At 41.3% G+C, this 19,651-nt stretch overlaps 1 protein-coding gene across 7 annotated transcripts in view; it reads left to right on the plus strand.

The window, feature by feature from the left end:
* The first annotated feature begins 324 nt into the window (after positions 1-324).
* The window catches only part of ndrg4 (NDRG family member 4), a 57,074-nt gene continuing 37,747 nt past the window's right edge, over positions 325-19,651 (plus strand). Inside the window, exon 1 of one of the 7 annotated variants that reach the window (XM_024258876.2) lies at positions 325-692. The gene's annotated coding sequence lies outside the window, so the exon portion shown is untranslated. Of the gene's footprint in view, positions 693-730; positions 989-19,651 lie in introns of those variants that run through there. The other 6 variants (XM_024258874.2, XM_024258878.2, XM_024258877.2 and 3 more) reach the window with 6 other exon arrangements.

Genomic DNA, 19,651 nt, shown 5'->3' on the forward strand with positions numbered 1-19,651 from the left:
CACAACTGGTATTGCTGGAGGGTTCAGAGGTCAATGACCCTCATTGTCTCCTAGAAACCAACCATTCCTGGGTGGTGGATGCAGCTTCACCCCCCACCCCCAACACTCGAGCACAGTCAGGATTGTACCTCTGTGACGGTTAGGAATGTTCCCACTAATCTCACACTCAGCGATGCACTTGACAGCTCCCGGTGCACATGCCGGGCAGGCCTCCCTCCACGGCCACCAGCACAGACCATGAGGCCGTGAGGCCGTGAGGCCGTGAGGGCGTGGCTCATCTTCGGCGGGTGACAGTCAGGTCCTTCTGCGGGAGCGGCTCTGCTACAGGCGCTCCAGCTGCTCTGTTCATGTCAGGATGTTTGAGCCGCTTCACGTCACCGCGGCTCCTCCAGACCAGGAGCGGCTCTTTCAGGGCTGGGCTCTTTGTCTCCTCAGTCACCGCAGCCCTCTCTCAGACTGACATTTGCACTCTTTCAGGTTTTTCTTTGTGCTGTGAGCTGCATTGTGCTGCATCACTGGTGAGACCACGTGCTCCGTGTTTATCACCAGGAAGGGGAGGGAGGCAGAGCCAGATTTCTCTTCTCGTTTTGTCCAGTGCCACTACAGACACGCACACACTCTCATCCAGGCAGCACAGGGAGGGGGCAAACCAGGCTGAGCCGCGCCGAGTCAAACTCCGAACAACACAACAGGTACAGTGGAGCTTTTTACATCTGCAGCATGATGGGTGTGTGAAGACGGGCTTGCATGAGCTTCATGTTTTATCTCATCCTCTACGTGTCTGAGACGGCAGACCCGAGCGCCGTAGCCTGATTGTGTTGGAGGTGGGGGAGGAGGATGGTAAAATAAAGGCTGCTCTCTTGGCTGTGAATGCTGCCGAGGCTTTGTAGTCTGACGCCCTGCTGCCAGCTTCTGCCTGTGCACGGAGGAATGTCGACAGGCTGAAAATATTGACCTTGGAGGACACAAAGTGCGCCATTTGCCCAAGGTAAGGATTCTCAGCCTGAGGACATTTCCATGGTGTGGTAGGGCTTCATTTCTCTGAGGAAGGTGCACTTCATGTTGGAGAAATGAATGTTTATGCAGGCAGCTGAGTGATGAATCTACAGTGGGGGGGTGGGTCATGGAAGTTGATTAAATTTGGTGCAGGATCGTGCTGATGGAGCATTTGCCAAATCCTCTTTTCAACACCTGAACGGCTGAAATTCATTTCCTCACTTGCAGAAAACCAACCAGCTTGGTTTAGTCTGGTCCAAACCATCTGCAGAAGACGGGGGCATTCTGCTGTGAATAGACTCCCCATGAATCCAAAACCACACAGCCCTCTATGGTAGTTGGCTTTTGGGAATAGAACCGGCAGCTTCTTTTCCTTCTCTCAAGTGTTTCTCTGCTGGAGAACCAGCTGCTGAAGTGGAGTGTGTCTTCTTTTTGGGGGGTGGGTCTGTCTCGGAGTTTATTAATAGACCCTCAAAGAGCAAATCATTCCTGCTTTGTTAGTCTGAGCCGCTCAACAATCCATTTAGTCTCTTTGTAAACAGCAGTTTAGCAGACAATCCCAGCGCCCCCTACAGGGGAGAGAAATAGCAAGTGCACCAGTCAATGTTTGACTTTAGTCGTCTTTTCAATGTTTTTTTTTATATTTATTTTCACTTTGAACATTAGAACAATCGCTGTTTTGTTATCTGTGCGTTCTCAGAGAATCACATTGAAAAAGACCCGTTTGAAACCTAACTTCCTTTTTTAACGTCCCAGTTCTTCGGCACTGCTCTGAGACTTGACCAGAACTTGGACTTGTTTCATTGTTGGTGTTCCCTCCCCCCAGTTGTTCTGGCAGCACACAAGCTAACCCGGTCTGTTTGGACTTTCATACTTGTTCACTTGTCAAATCCTGAAACACAACTTATGCCACGTTCATGCATCCAATGTGGCGGCTGTAGCTCAATGTATGGTGGCTGACATGGCTCACATAAATGCAAAAGTCACAACGCAACGACAAAAGCCACAACACGACAATAAAAGCCACAATACAACACAATGAAACTTGGAGCATTAACCCGAGGGGATAAATACAATAGAACTCCTGGGTTAAAGCTAAAAAGTTTCAAGCTATTTTTAGATTGATAATAGATTGATAATAGATTGAAATTGAATAACAAAAAAGTTATTTATTTATTTTTATGTCGTGAATCACTCCTGTTGTGTTGCTGCTTTTGTCATTGTGTTGTGGCTTTTGTCGTCCTGCTTTAATTTTTGTCGTCTGGTTGTCAGCTTTTGTTGTCCTGTTGTCGGCTTTTGTTGTTGTGTTGTCGGCTTTTGTCGCCATGTTTCAATTTTGTAATTGTGCTTCGGCTTTTATCATCTTGTCAGTTTCTGTCGTCATGCTTCGGCTCTTGTCGTTGTGCTTCAGTTTTCTCATCATGCTTCAGCTCTTGTCGTTGTGCTTCAATTTTGCCGTCGTGCTTCGGCTCTTGTCGTTGTGCTTTGGTTTTTTATCGTGCTAAAGTTTTGTCATTGGGCTTTGGTTTTGTTGTCGTGCTTCAGCTTTTGTCGTTGTGCTTCAATTTTGTCAATGTGCTTCGGTTTTGTCGTTGTGCTTCGGTTTTGTCGTGCTTTGGATTTGTCGTTGTGCTTCGGTTTTGTCGTGCTTTGGATTTGTCGTTGTGCTTCGGTTTTGCCGTTGTGCTTTGGATTTGTCTTTGTGCTTCGGTTTCGTCGTTGTGCTTCGGCTTTGTCGTTGTGCTTCGGTTTTGTAGTCGTGGTTTGGCTTTTGTCTTCTTGTTGTTGCTTTTGTGGTCGTGGTTCATTTATGTGAGCCATGCGGGCCACTGTATCAATAGGCTGAGCAGCTTCACTGCCAGCTAGAAACTTAAATCCCAGGTTAGACAGTCACTGGGTCCTTTGTGGCCTAAACCCCCATTGTCCCCTGGCATGAATAAAAATGACTGAAAATGACAGTTGGTTATCAGAGTCTTTTCTGGTAACAAAGATCAAATTACATTTTAAAAGTTACATTTAGTGCACCAAAATTCAGATCAAACCTCTAAGCTCCGCTGGCAAACTATTGTTTTTAACTGCAACATCTGTGTAGATGTCCCAACCATGAAGGAACCACTCATCTTCCAACAAACTTCTCATACCTAACACTTTAAAGACCCACTTCGATGTTAAATCTGTTTTTAACATGAGGTTGAGTTTTTCTTGATGATAGTGGACATATATAAAAAATGGTATTACTTTCATTTCTGAGATTTTTTTAATTGAGTGTTATTGTGAAGACAATGCTGAGCAGATGAAAAAATTGCACTTTTAAATAGAGTATAGTTGTGATGTAGAAAATATCCTGGCTGGGCCAGCAGCTCCATGTTCTGCTCCATTCTGATGCATCCACTTGTAAACAAATAGATAAATGGACGTCTTTCTGGATCTGGATCAAAACTCTACTGTACAGAATTATTCATCATTTTTGCGGCTCTACCAATGTTAGCTTGAGATTTTGAGTGGCTGTAACTTAGCAGTAGAGCTATAAATGGTAAATGATGTATACTTGTGTAGTGTTTTTTCTACCTTCCTCAAAGGCCCAAAACACTTTACATTCACACACACATTCACTGGTGGTGGGTCCGCTGCCGAACACTGGCGCCAACCTTTCATCAGAGGCAATTTAGGGTTCAGTGTCTTGCCCAGGGATGCTTCGACACATGGGCAGCCAAGACGGGAATCGAACCTGCAATCTTCCAATCAGAGGTAGACCGCCCTACTCTTATAAGGACGTTCTTTGAATTACTGTAACTCTTATCCGTAATCATTTTCGCAGTATGTTCCATTTGCGCAATGTGTCAACAACACTCTGTAAACGGTTGCATACTGGCACAAAGCTGCTTTTCTCCGCTTTCAGAATCCATTGGGATTACGTTATTTGCAATGATTGTAGAAGAGAACTGTGAATCGAAGAGCGTGTGATATTTCCTGTCATCAGGTGCAGCCTTGGTGTTAAAGGGCTAAGTTTGGACCTAGCAGAGGGTATGATGGGCATTTTGTAATGGTTGATAGGGCCAAAAGTGTTTGCTGGAAAGTCCTGGGCAGGATTATGAGTATCAGCAGCCAGAAGGATGTTACCCAACATGCATTGCTGTCTACAGTGTGCTTTCCACCTTTAACTGACACAATGAACTGGCTGTAAATTGGACCTTCATCTGAACATGTCCATGGCCCAATCCAAATTCTTCCCTTCTCTCTCTCCCTACATTTAGCCCTCCAAACAGAGAGTTATGGAAAAATAGTGTCTCAAAACTCGGATGTCACTTTTGCACAATGATGTCACTAATAGTTGCCAGCCAGCTAGCGTTAGCGCGGAGCTTCTAGCACTCGGATATACATAACAACAGTGGTTTTATAACTTTAAAAAGTTCATGCTGCAACAAAAAGTCATTACTTACATTGAAATGTGAAGAAAAGTATTGCAACACGGTTTACCCTCACGCCGAAGGGCTTTGTATCCCTCCGCTTGGAGAGTGGGATCTTAAGAAAAATATTTTGGACACCACATCCACTACAAATGCCCCTACAAATGGAGGGATAGGGAGAAGGAAAGAATTCTCATTAGGCCCACATGTCTATGGATTGTCCTCTACCGGTCTGCCGTTCAGTCTACGTGGGCAGAGGTATTAGCTAGAAAACCCAGACCTCCTCACTTTTACCATCTCCAGCTCTTCTGGGAGAACTCCAGAGGTGTTCCCACCCAGACTTGTGGGCAGAAATGATCTCTCCATCAATGGTTCACCTGGAAAGTTTTGGGGTTTAGTTCTTTTTTGAACCACTTTAGAGCCAAGAAGACATAATTTATACCCAAACAACAGATTCTGGCCTCTTGAACCCCTCTTCCACTTAGCTGAGCTATAACCAGAGTTGTAGCCAATGAGAATCCCCTCAGAGTCCACCTTTCACATGGAGTCTGACTAGGACAACCAAGCTTCTGCTTTGTTAGTACAGTGACCCACACATTCAGCAGCTTCAGAACATCAGATGTACAATGGGGGCGTGGTCAAATGACCATAAAGCACTTGTGGCCCTGATGTGCAAATCATTCCTCAAAGGTTTCCAGAGAAAGCTGGCCCACTTCCATGACTGGAACAAAACCAAACAGGTCCTCCAGAACCTCCGGTTAACCTGAAGCATGAATGAAATACTTTTCACATTAAATGCGTCTCTTAGCTTTGGCTTTAATCGTTGTTTTAACTGTTAAGTGTTTCATGTTGAAAGTTCTTTATTCTTCCTCATGAAGACAATCAACACGAGTCGACATTTGAAAGATTTAAAGAGTCTCCAGTGACTTGTCTTGTGACTCGATCGGGTCATTAGGAACATTTCTGTGAAGTCATTTAGAAAACAGTCTTTTTCTAGCTGTTGGTCGTTGGATAAAAGGAAAAGATCAGGTCAGAGCTGGAACTGGTCTGCTGTTTGGAACCACTCTGCAGTCTCCCAACCCCCACCTCCTGGCCCCCCCTTGGTATTTTCAACAGCTAAACAATGAGGTTGGCACTTAGAGAGAAGCAGGGCTGCTATTAGCCTGTTTTGCATGCTGATACATTTGCACTTTGCTGGATGTTTCTCTTGGGTATTGGGAGGCTTTTTCTCGTGGGGGTGTTTATGTTAGTCAATTACTGAGGGTTGTTGCACTTACATTTTATCTTAGTATATCTCTTCTTTGTGGATCCAACTTCAGAGCTGTAAAGCATCAACGTTAACCTCCTCGTGTGACAGTTCAGCAGCTCTCATGGTTTCACATTTTCTGCTCTGTCTGGCTTTGCTGCACGAGATCTTCCTACAGAATGATTGCAAGTCTAATTGCTGCTTTTGCACCTGAAATCCAGCAGTACAGTGGATCTTGTCTCTGTATTCTTGTACCTGTTGCTAGATGGGACCTGGATTGTTTTGGAACATCCCTCCCAAGACTGGCAGCACAGTTCCTCAGAGCCTCCTACAGACTGTGTACGCAGCATCTTTATGTGTCCCACAGGTGGATTTTTGTAGAGCATTTCCTGTCCATCAGCTCTATTCTGTCACAGATCCATTACCTCGCAGACAGCAAATGCCAACAAATCGAATCTCAGTCATTAGCTGTTACACAAACAAACATGCAAATGACTTAGAAATCTGTTTAGAGACCTTGTTCAAACCCCATCAGACCACCGGGAATGAGGAAAGCTGGTAAAGCCAGCCCTTCAAACGGAAAATCTTTAGCATCCGCCTGCTCCCGGGGACCCGAGGGGTCACAACAGTGCAGCTGGTTTTCTCAGACTCATCCTTCCAGTCCTCAGCAGCAAACGCCTCCAACAAAACAACTCTCACTCCATCTTTGCACAACACAAAGCAAGTTAAGGTTTCATTCACAAATCCTTACAGACATCCCAGAAATGTGGAGCTGGTCTTTATCCATTTGAACAAAGTCATCACATTTGACCTAAAAACCTTTTATGAGATCAGTTTCTTGGATTTTATAAAATCACGAGACTCCGCCCAAAAGGCAACATTAATCATCCCTACATATTAATAATAGAGTAAAGAAAATGTATAACTTAATGATTGTCATTATAAAACACTTTCACATCATTTCTGTTTATACATTGATATCTATCTATGTAATAGTTCAATAGTATTTATTGATTACCATCAAGAACGCATTATCACATTATTCCAATAGCCATCGCTACACATTGCTGATCAAGTTAATAATAATCAATAGCTCATTTGGAATTTGTATGAACACCCAATTACCTTCAAGTCCTCATTTACTTGTTGCTTTAACTGATCTTGAGTTTGTAGCCTCCTTCATTTTCTAAGAACTGTTCTTGGATATTACACGGTAATGTTTCTCTACTGGCTGTGTTTAGAAGTGGTGCACTGTAAAAATCAACAAGATACTTCAGTTTCAAACGTCTGTATTGATAAAATAAAGTGTTTGTATGATCAAAGTAACCAGCTTTATGTATGATTCTGATGGCTTGTGTCTGAAGTAAAAACAGAGGATGTAGACTGTAGTCTTGTTACTCCAAACTTCAGTAGGTGAATATAGTAAGTCCAGATGATTTAACATCAAAACAACATCACTTGGATGAATGATAATCTCCATCAACATAAATCTACTAAGGTATTTGTAATAATTAGTTTAAAATTGATAATTATAAAAATAGTGAGAATAAAATATATATCGATTCCCTGATTGTGATGCAATATCTGATTTTGATCAAGTCTGAATGTATGTGGTCAGGCACGATTTATGATCACCTGATCAGAATGGTGTAGCTTTAATGATTATTTCTTAGTTGGAAGTTTTCATTTATACTTTAGTTGCAAACTGTAAACATGCAAGAAACCATGAAAACCTGGACCAGGTGATCATAGCTCTGACCAGCTAGTATCCAGGTGGCTAATGGAGTTTCATGCAGATTTCCTGGATCTTCTTCCTTTTATTCTCAGATCATCTTTATCCATATTCTTAATCCGTGTTCAACAGAGTCATCTGTTGCTTGGTTCATGAACTGTTTCTGAGGCTGGACGTCACCCATAGATAATGGTTTACCTTCGGCTCCAACCAAATGAAGTCATCTCAGTCGCCTTATTTTTTGGCTATATGGACGTTGTCATGTTGGAACCAGACGATGTCAGTAAGCAGTGATTGGTCCAAATCAGTCTGAGTCATCACTTCTATGGCAACCACTCTCCCCAAACCGGAGTGAGCTTTTTGGAAGTCGACTTGAAAGTGGATTCGGGAGAATCTGTCAATCAAACATTTTGAATGTTTGACGTGAACCCACCCACTTTTATTGAGGCATCTAATTGGTCGACTTGTAACTTGAACATTTTGAAATAAAAAAAATATGATTACAAAAATGAGGATTAACAAGAACATTTTAAAAAGGTATCTGATCAAGAATGATTATTCTGACTAATAGAGTAACTAGCTGTTTATTTCTCTGAAGAGGTCTATGGGATTTTGGCTTCTTGGAACCAGCAGGTACTTCCTGTTTGGAACGGCAGAGGGGAGGGGTCATTTAGTCCAGCTCTCTATATACAGTCAATGGTTTGGATCTAAACCACTTACAGGAGGGACATCTGTCAGCTTTGATTCTATCCATGTCCAATCCTCTCTGTGTTGCAGCTGCCAAACTGCAGATCATCCTTGTATTGGATCAGTACCTTAAATCAGGGAATGAACTAAAAAAAAGAAAAATTTGTTGTAGTTGATGGAGAAATTCCTCATTACCATGTTTTCCTTCTGAACACCATGAATGAAAGTTAAATAAAATGTTCTACAATGGAACCAAACCACAATCTTTCATTTCTGTGGTTAAATGTGAGTCTGCTGTGGAATCAAAGAAGACCGGCACAGACAGAAAGAGAGATTTCAGTGCGCTTCATTCATTCAGAGTCTGTCACCACAGTTATCCGAGGAGCACGTCTCCTCAGTTTAACGCCCGTCCTCTGTGTCCTCGCAGAGGTAGGCAGCACTGTGTGTGTGTTACCATGGTAACACTATGTCGTGTCTTCATCGCTCTGACTCACATTTTCACTGCTTTTCATTCATATGAAGTGATGGTTCTTTGCTCCTGCTGTTTTCTATCGGTGAAGGATTCTGATCATGTTGTGTTTTCACAGACTGATGAAATTTCATGAGCTGGACTCTGCAGCCATTTTGCTCCCTGATCTTTGTCACAGTGTGATCCATCTCAGGTCTCCAGAGGCTCTGTGTCATTTTACATTTAGCTGTTATGACAGCCACAGCATGTGTTATGGAGTACGTTTTGAAGTAAAAAAACAAGAATCCTCATACGATAGTTTATTTAAGAAATTCTGACATCATTGAGCGACTGGCCACGCCCTTTTTCAGATGGTCAGGCCATCCTTCTGCCCAATACACCTCTGTCCTTAAACTCTAAACCTTTAGAAATTTGTTTTGTTTTATAACATCTCTTAATTATTTTTTCAAGAGCTGTGTTTTTGACATTGTAGTAACTAAACCCTAATGTATGAGAGTTACATCAGCTCACATTAAATATAAACTGTTCTTTGTTCCTCCAAAATCCAGGAAACATCTGTTAGCTTAAAACATGACATTTAAAGAAGAGAGAACGTCATATTTCTGTGGAGGAAAAGCAGCAGCCACAGTATGGGTCTAAAGAAGCACGAGTCTTTATTTTTAATTTATTAATATTGTCCAAATATAGCACATGCAAGGAATCATACAAGACATTCCAAGTACTGAGCCAATACTGAGAATTACAGAATAATGAATTTGAACTTGCCAGGGGTAACAAAAGAAAGAGAAAAGAAAGGAAACATAAAAATAAAAAAAATTAAAAAAAATAAGATGCCAAACAGGTCCAGGCTTCAACTTGCTTTTGTACTGGTACAGAATTCAATATTTTTAATATACAAAACAATTTGTGAAAAACATTAAACTCAGTTTTTTTGTGAGCATATTTAGATTTATGTATATAATATTTAGTTATAATTATCAATAAATTAAGCTGATATATTATTCAGAATCAACCTTTTCTTGTACAAAATAACCAAAAACAACGTGTTCATAAAATAACTTAAACATAGGTGTATAAAGCATGTAAAGTCTTTTCAGAAAGTACACGTGAATGTACAATACCAGAAAACATGAGGCCCAGTTTCAGACGACACATGGCAAAAAGAACAGTTCTAATCAATATCTTTTTTTAAGCTTTGTAAAAAGGTGCTTTGCGGGGTAACATTTATGAATAATTTTGAAGGAGATTTCTTTTAACTTTTTCGGAGCAAAATATTTAAGGGGCAATGTCCAAACTTTATCCCACTGAATTTTATCACCAATTTTATTCCAATAGGAGATAACGTGGGGTGATAATGATAATAGCGTGATAATCTCATTTAGAAATAGTGAACAAATGTTTTTGTTATTTTTATCTTTAGAAAAACTATTTTTTTACTGTATGAATCTGTTAACTTGGGTGGAGAACATGGTAAATTGAGAGAGGAAGTACAACATCCAGGGATAGATCCTATGACAGCAGAAGTCATGAATGTCTGCTGGGTAACGGTGGAGCAGCAGGAGCTTCTACAGATATGAGAACCAGAGGACGAGACACTTCCAATCCCCGGTCAGACATCAATTCAGGCCCCAAAATGATCAGCTGTTGGAAGTGTCGTATTAGATGTTCGAAGCAACAAGTGTGAAAGCAAACCAAACCAGATGAAGGGGGCGGATTCATCAGCATTCCCCCCCGTTCCAGCCGAGTTTGGAAAATCCTGTCAATCTGCAGGACGAGGAAAAGCTTATCGGTTCCTACGAGAGATCTTTGAGCACACCTTCATCAGGGCTGGAACTGTAGCCGACCAGAAGGATCACAAAAATCTAACAAAAAAAACTTTAACAAATGAAATAATAATCTCCTGACATTTGTATGGAGTCTGATATTGCAGATTGGGTCAAACTGTTTCCTTTCAATTCTGTTACTGCTGCTTTCATGTTCTCTTTGGTGTCAAAACACTGAAAGCGTTTCTTCACTTTAATAAAGAAATAATGAATCAAAGTCATCTTTAAACCGCTCTTTGTGCACTCTTAAACCTGAATCTCCTCACAGACATGCTTTGGCTTTCAGCAGCATCATCTACATATTTGATTGTTTCCTGAAACATGACTTTCAGCTTTTAGACGGTTTATCTTACACTAAAGATACACCAAAAGCGGTGATCTTTGACAGCAGGTTTTCCGTTCATTTTGAGAAGACCTCCCACCATCGGTGGGGGGGCTGCGGGCCGCACACGGTCTCTCCATCTGCTCCTGGCGTTAAGCAAACCACCAAAACACAACTCTACAAAGACATTTGATGAAGCCCGTTAGTCATCAGAGCGAAACACAAGTCCGAGTGCGCGGATACGGTCTGAAGCTGCTCGTTTCAGATTCTAATCTGACTTTTTCGAGGGAGGAGTTAGAAATGTAAACGTCAGAAGGAAAACTGTCAGAACAATAAAGGTCAGAGCAGATTCAGGGACAGGTCCTCATGATGAGAACGTTTTCAAACCTCTGCAGAGAATCTTCTCATTTGTTGTAAAGAAAAGGAAAACAGGGTCTGAAATAACAGCAGGTTTAATTTAAAAAAGTAACACTTAACTTTTTATTTTTCATAAAATATGTGTTCAGCAAGAGTCCACAAAAAAAGATGGAATCACTTTGATACATTTCATAATATGTCATTTTTATTGCTAGTATCCCTGCATGTGTGGATTTTGATGTTTTTAAATGCTGGACAAGCAGACAGGTGGATATTAATTAAACTCATTAACAGACCCCTTTGAAAAAAATAGAATATAATGAAATTGTGTCTTAATTTCCATAATTCCATTCAAAAAATTTAATTTTCATAGAATACAGATTCAGGACCCACGCTTTAATTCAAGTATTTATTTGTTTATTTTGACAAAAATTGGGATTCCAGCTCAGAAAAAAACACAAAAACTGGATTTCATAAAGTTAGAATGTTATGGATAGAAAGGGCTGCACGGTGGTACAGTGGTTAGCACCCTTGCCTCACACTATAAAGGCCCCTAGTTCAAGTCCCAACATGTTCTCCCCTCCACATTCAAGAGATGGACTTCAACTGTCGGGTTCCAACTCTTCTGAGCCAGGACCAATGGAGGAAATTTCTCAACTGGACCAAGGACAAGAAAGACTGGACTGATGGTCAGAGGTCCAAGATCCAGTTTTCTGATGAAAGTAAAGTTTTCATTTCATTTGGAAATCAAACTCAGAGGTTCTGGAGGAAGAATGGTGAGGAGCAGAACCCAACCTGCTGGAGATCCAGAGTAAAATAGTAAAATGATTTGGGCTGCAATGTCCAGTTCTGGTGTTGGTAAACTCGGCTTTCTTCTGTCCAAAATCACTGCAGCAGTGTAGCAGAATGTTCTAGAGGACTTCAGGATTCCTTCTGATGAGGATCTGGATGGAGATTCAGGCTTAATCTCCCAGCAGGAAGATTACTTTCCTGACCAGAGTGCTGAAGGATTGAAGACGGACGTGTCATTTAGAACAGACTTTATTTTGGTTTGATGTGATCATGATCTGTCTTCTTCTGAAAACTGGTATTTCTCCACAGTATTTTGACTTTCTGAAATCCTGTTTTATGAGCTGTAACTGCAATTTATATAAAGAATAAACACTAGAGATCAATTAACCAGTGGGCCATGAATATATATTCTCTTAAAAGTTTAGTTTTTGAATGACATGAAATTTAATTCCCTTTTCTATGATATGGATATCACTTGACTCAACTGCTAACAGCGTTGTACATCATGGTAGTTTTATCCTATCTCAGCTTTATCTGGTGGTGTTAGGTTTTCAAATCTGCTCAATCCACAGAACAACCTGCCATGTGACAGACACGGGCAGCAGCCAATCAGGTTCCAGAGATGGCAAGGAGACTTCCTGTCTATGCTTTGGTACACATTGACTGTACAGTATATGTCTATGGGCGCAGCAGACCGTCGTCATTTATATCAGTCTCTCAGGTTTGTAGATTTTCATATCTGGCAGCAGGAACTGAAGTCCATGTATGGATGTAGGAGCATCTCTTCCCCTTTGAGCTTCATCAACAGGAAGCGTTCAGAAATCGGAAGCAGAAAGGTTTGATCTCTCTCCAGAGTGAGGCAGGAGATGCTAATTTCCTTTAAAAAAATCAGAAGCTCTTCCCCCAAAGAGACATAAATAAACCAGTGTGATAAATAACATTACAGAACTGTACATACATCTGTGTTCTCTCTGCTCTTTGTTGGTTTTCTGCCTCAGCAGCTGTAGTTAGAAAAAACGCGACGCTGCATATATATATATATATATATATATATATATATATATATATATATATATATATATATATATATATATTAGAGCTGTCAGGCGATTAAAATTCTTAATCGCGATTAATCACATTTTGTCCAGAGTTAACTCGCGATTAATCGCAAATTTACATTTGGCCTTTTTTTAAGGAAAAAAAAATGTGTGGTTTGTGGAATTTAGTAGTTCTACATTAATTATGAAAACAAGAATGACAAAATTAATAGTTTTCATCAGAAATACTTTATTTTGTAACATTGTATTGAGATAAACTTTCTTACAGTAAAAGGCTGTAACATAAAATGCCTAAAAGCCCAAGTGCAAGTGAAGGGCATTTTAATTCAAAACTTCAATCAACGTTCAGTAAAATAAAATAAAAAACATCAAAAATAACATTTCCATAACACTTTCATGTTCATTTTTTGTCAGGACCAAATCTTTTCCTCCTCTGCTGAACTACAGTAATAAATGAAATAGAGATTTATCATTTCCAATTAACTTTTGTTTTTTAAAACATTAAAGACTGAGAAAAGCGGGATACTCTGTGGATAGTTTGACAGTCTGTTACTGCCGCCGCGTTCTCTGGCTGCAGCTCGATGCACCGACGTGTCCAGCGGAGCTCACGGATGAATATGCCGGCAGACAGAGAGCTACTGTATGCTGGGGCTGGATCACGCTTAAACCTCCAGAACTTTTAAAACGTCCCCCGGTGAGCTTGCTGTTCTGAACGTCGGGGGTGCGCAGCTCTCGGCACCGGACGCGAGCCGGTACCACCAGACGTGGTACTGGACGCAAACCGGAGCCGGGTTAGGGTGCAGGAGCTCTCCAGGTCCTAGCGCCGGCCGGTTTTAGCTCGCAGCTCGGTGTTTGGAGACCCGTCACCCGCCCGTGATCTAGTGTGAGAGCAGCCGGTGAGTTGGAGGGCGGGACGCTCGCGCACGCGGTGTGGAAAGGCACTTATGAGAAAGTCCGCGATTAATGCGTCAAAAAAATTGTCGGCGTCAAGCACACGTCAGATTAATGCGTTTTTAACGCGACAAATCTGACAGCCCTAATATATATATATATATATATATATATATATATATATATATATATATATATATATATATATATATATATATATATATACATCTACATATATATATAAGAGAACAGACTTAAAAACTTGTGTATTGACGCGTAAACATGAGGGTTTACATAGAATTGTCATAGAAAATGACCACTTGAACCCGAGTTCCTGCAGCCAGTGTGAATTCAGCATTTGAGTCATTTACATTTTTACATAAATTAACAGCTACATCTGTTAGTTGTGTTGTTGGAACTTGGAGGGATGGGGTACCGCCCTGATGGAGCGAGGTGACCTTCGTCTGGTGATGCAGATGAAGGTGAAGCTGTGACCTGACGGCCGCACTCTGTTCTCAACACTGACTGGGATGGAATTAATGAAGCGGATCTCTACTCTGTATGCAAACCAGAACGTGAGCTTTGTCCTCATCTCAGACATTGACTGTGAACCCATCAGCCACAGTTCTTTAACCCTGAGCGTGTTTAAGTGCTGCATGACCTCCTGATGTGCACCTTCTTCATGCACGGCTCTGTCTTCAGGAACTGTAGCGACTAAAGGTACCATAGGGACAAGTTTAGTCAAATGTTGCACTTATTCAGGTGTTTTTCATGTTGACACTGCACTGACCCACAAACACACTACCTCCATTAACAAGCATTAATGATGTGAACCCCCCCACAGAGATGCTACGTTGATGTGAAGCTTGTTTATCTAGTTATGCTGACAGATCTAGTGATCTGTCAGCATAACTTTTCTATACTTCTATTTCATTTCACTTCCATTTATTATACAGACTTAGGGGTAAAATACCAACATAACCGTTGGAGCAGGTCGAGTTTCTGTGTTCCATCATCCCCGCTCTGTTTGTCCAAGTTCTGGTTCTTAATCATTGTCGGTCCAGTCCTTCTGTCAGGAGTTTAGGTTGAAATAATAAACTCAAACGGAACTGGATTAAACTTGATGAGCTGAAACAAAAGGGCAGTTAGAGAGAAGAACCTGACCAAACAAAACTGAAAACCATGACAGAAGAGTATCTACATTGACTATATAGGAGAACTGGACTGAGAGAGTATGACATCACCCTTTTTTTTTCTGGCTCCAGCTAAAATAGACCATTTCACTCGACATTTTGTCTGCAATACGGACGCCGCCATTTGGAACCAGACGACGTCAGTAGGCAGTGATTGGTCTGAGTTGACGTTTCTATGGCAACCACTTTTTCCTACCAGGAGTGAGCTTGTTGGAAGTCCACACCCCTTCCTCTGAAAGCGGGCTCGGGAAAATCTGTCAAACAATTCGAACATGCCACACCTACTTATATGGCAGCATCTGATTCGCCCGTTTATAACTTGCGCTACAGAAAAATATAATTAACAAATAGGATTAGCAGGAAGATGTTTTATAAAAAGGTATCAGTTAAGAATGGCTATTCTGATGAATAGAACGACTGAGTATTAACGTTCTATGGGATTTTGGCTTCTTGGAAACCAGCAGGTTCTTCCTAATTAGGATATGGGATCGCTCTGTCAATCTTATACAGTCATTGAAAGTGAAACTTTCCACTAATGGGATGAAAAAAAGCTGGAAACAGATCAAAACCTGATATCTCAACACAAACCAATAAAAGCACCAACACCACTGAATATGACATCGTAGAGGATCTGTGAAATGAAAAGGCTCAGTGTTTTACCCCACAGCTGTGGCCACGCCCACTTTGTTGGTTGATTCCTGAACTGTGAACTCCCAGAAGCTTGAATTGCTTCTCCTGAGGCAGGTTTCCTTCTCAACCTCTGAACCTTTGCATCAGTCAAAGCAGTGACTCGTCATTGGACTGATGTGAAGCTGCTCCTCAGCCGCACGGCAGACAGAACACCTGCCTGACATAAATGAGGAATGGATGGATCTGCTGTTAGTGTGTTTCCACCTTCTCATGAAACGGCTCCAGGTCTCGGACTGTTCAACTTCACATCACCCATTGTCATTTGAAGGTCATTGCAGTCTTCGTTTTCACAGTTTCTACTGTGTAAAATAATTCCATTGTTATCTTAATGAAAAAGAACAAACTCCAGTGGTTTAGTTACCAGAACTCTCCTGTTGGTTCTGTTTGGTTAATTATTTGCGTATTTTAATGAGAGAACTGCATGAATGTGTTCTAACTAACTCATCTCTGTTGTCTCAAATATGACGTTTCATGGATTTCATGTTTGCTCATCAGCTCCTTCATCTCTCATCGCTGAAACAACTGACCTGTCTGATGGCTTTACCACACACGCTTCAGCGTTTCTGGGTTTGTTTGTCTCTTTTCTGATCATTCAGACTCTTACTGGTCAGAACACCCCCACCCCCCACCCCCACCGCACAGACTGATTCTCTAAGAAATGTCTTGAGTGAAGACTTTATCAATTATCACATTGTGCTTTGTCTGTTCAAGAATTTCTCTAAAAACATTCACAGCATCTAGATTACCTAAATAATCCATTAGTAAACGAAAAGACAGACAATGAACCACTCTCATTTGGATGATAATAAATCTAATTCATTTATCTTTATTGGATGTATTTTTGCTTTTTATTTAGGGCTTTAAATAAACCGAACTGAAGTGGGGCTGCCGGGCACGGTGGTGTAGCGGTTAGCCCTTTCATCTCACAGAAATAAAGTTCTGGTTTAAATCCCAGGTGGGGTTTTTCTGTGGAGATTTAATGTTCTCCCCCGTCCATGTATGGGTTTCCTCTGGTTCCCTCCCACAGTCCAAACACATGCTGCTTAGGTGAACTGGTATCTCTAAACTGTCCGTGGGTGAGCATGCGTGTCAGTGATTGATGGCGTGGCCCTGCAAAGGAGGTGGTGATGGAGGTGTTCACACTGACACAGTTTGGTGGTGCTGCTTATGGATGGTAGGTCTGTGGTGGGGAGAACAGCTGCTCTGTTTTTAAACCTTTTAAGTGAATCCTTCAACCTCTAAGTGACTCTCAGCCCCCATAAACATTACACAGTGTCAGGTTTTAAGATTCATCTTAGATGGTTTATTTTCCTATTAAAAACCTGACGAGGCATGAAATGGTTTAACTCTAAGTTGTAGTGTACCATTTAATCTAGGACTCCTCTTAAAAAGAACTCTGACGACAGTATCGCTTTCCACTCCACTGGCCTAGTGGTTAGAGCTTTGGTCTAACAACCAAGAGGTCGCTGGTTCAAATCCCACTGTGGGCTGATGTGTTTTTTTTTTTAATCCCCCAAAAATTCAATTAAGGTAGATGAAACTTTTTTTTAAATAATAAACAGGGGAAATAAATGGCAAAATAGCAATATGGGGGCTGTTTGTTAGCATATACTGGGTCTACATATTGTTCATTTGAATGAGTCAAAAACCTCCAACACTCCCCAAAGGTTTTCACCACGTAGCCTGTCAGTGTTAATATAGCATCACCCTAAAAGGAAAAAACACTAAAGACTAGTTTTTAAATTGGAAGCTGAAGGGGTTAAACCAGTCTGAGTAGTGATTCGTCATGTTTAATTTATCTGCCAGAGGTGAGACTCTATGCAAATATTTAAAACCCAGAGATTCAATATTAGCTCAATGCTGAAGGGATAGAGGATAAATATTACTTTCATAGATGGAAATTTTGATTTACTTTGAATGATCTGAAACTAGTGAGAACCTGTTAGTCAATGTGGGAAAGCAGTAGAGAGATAAAATAAATCAACACGTCACCTACATAAGGATGAACCAAAACTCCAACAATGGACACACAAAAAGTACCTTGCATCAAGCGTTGTGAAGGGTCATTACAACAACTAAAATTAAAGTCAAATGTTTGTACTCTCTAACTCTAAATTTAGAATCAAATAAAACCCATCCTCTTTTCTACTCTGCTGTACACTTGGTTATTTACAGCTGGTTTGTCTACATTAACGGCTAATGCTGATAGCTTTTATTTGCTTTAAAGACCCAATCCGAGGAAAATAGTGTTTTGGTGTTGTTGTAGCATGTGTCTCATAATGGAGGACATTAAAACTGCTCAAAACTGCATTTCTGCGTATGTCTTTATTCAGATGGCGATGACTCATGAGCTCATAACAAAATGCTGTTTGAAAAAGTTCTGTTTTGTGATGCAGCAATAAAAGTTTCTCACTGCTCTGCTCCATTCTGATGCATCCACTTAGACAAATACATCCAAGGACGTCTTTAAACTGTACAGCTGGATAGATCTGATAGTGCTCACCACTTTTGTTGCACCGCTAATGTTAGCTTGTGGTTGTGAGGGGCTGTAAGCTAGCAGGAGAGAGTGTAAACAAAAGTCCTGCCTGCAACTCAGAGGTGAATTTCTAATGAATTCCTGCAGGAAATATGTCTTATAAACACAAATGTCTGAAAACAGCACGGCCATTGTAAACAGTCCTCCAGGAATACTTTTCCAGTAGATCAAAAGGTGGTTGGAGTGGGACTTTGATACACAGAAACAGGGCTGGGCAGCAGCTGTGGACACAGATAGTCACAGACAAAGAGGGTAAATCATGAAATTGGGACAAACTTACAGAGATTTTGACTCCAAAGAAAATTAACAAGTTAACCAGCATACACAACACCCCACAACTTTTACAAATCACACTCTTGTGAAAGAGACTGCCCAGAGACTTTCCAGGACCACAGTGGAGGCAACGTGACGTACTCAGAAACGCCACAGCGGGAACTGAACCTTATGATCAGAGCACCATTACTCTGATTGTTTGGGGGTATTTATCCTCCGTCACAAGTTTCTGTTCAAGCACGTGTCAGTGTAAAGTACGGAGTGAAACCTTCAAGCTAGTCTAGGTATCCTGAGATCTGATTGGCTGCTGCACTTGTACAGCACTGAGAGATGATTTTTACTTGTTTGATTGTTACATCAGGCAATAAACCAAAGACAAAACAAGAACAAATAAAGGTTCAGAAGTGAAAAAAAGATTTTCTGGTTCCGTTTCGGATTCTGATGCAAAATCATCCCTTGTGTTTAATCCATTATGTACTCAAAATGTTTTCTGCATTGTAAAGAAATACTTTAATATTACATGCTGTCACCAGCTCCATGTTTGTTCTCTGGCCCTGTTAAATTAAAACACATCCAGAGGTCATGGGTCACAACGTTGTGTCTTATAAACGGTATTGTAGGAGTCACAGATAAATGGTGGAAATTCCAGAATTCTATTACAGCACCGTATTGTAGAGGAAGGAGAGGAGGAGAAAGAGGGAAAATAGAAGAGTTTCATATTCTGACACCTGTGGTTTCAGGTTCTGGTCCACACATGTGAGCCCATAGTTTCAGGTTCTGGTCCTCATTATGTCCTGTTGTTTCCAGTTCTGATCCACACATTGTGGTTTCAGGTTCTGATCCGTGCATATGAGCCCATACTTTCAGGGTTCTGATCTTTAAGTCTCAGGGTTCTGATCCACTGTCCTATCATGTTGCAGTCTCTAATGACCCTCCCCCCAGACCCCGGGCTGAGTCCAGATCTTGGTTCCGTCACAGAATTTATCAGTTCTGCTGCTCTAAGACCAGCTATCACAAACACACTCCCCCCTGGGGGGGTGGGCGTGGCCTTGAGCATCAGGATTTCTCGCCCACGCCGGGAGCAGAAGCAAAAATAGACGTTTGAGGATGCGAGGGACACTGTCTGCTTCATTCTGGCTTCCTGCTGCTCTGCACCCCCCCCCCGGCTGTTTGGGTAAC

The sequence above is a fragment of the Oryzias melastigma genome, linkage group LG6, assembly GCF_002922805.2.
Source record: "Oryzias melastigma strain HK-1 linkage group LG6, ASM292280v2, whole genome shotgun sequence".
NCBI classification, from domain to species: domain Eukaryota; kingdom Metazoa; phylum Chordata; class Actinopteri; order Beloniformes; family Adrianichthyidae; genus Oryzias; species Oryzias melastigma.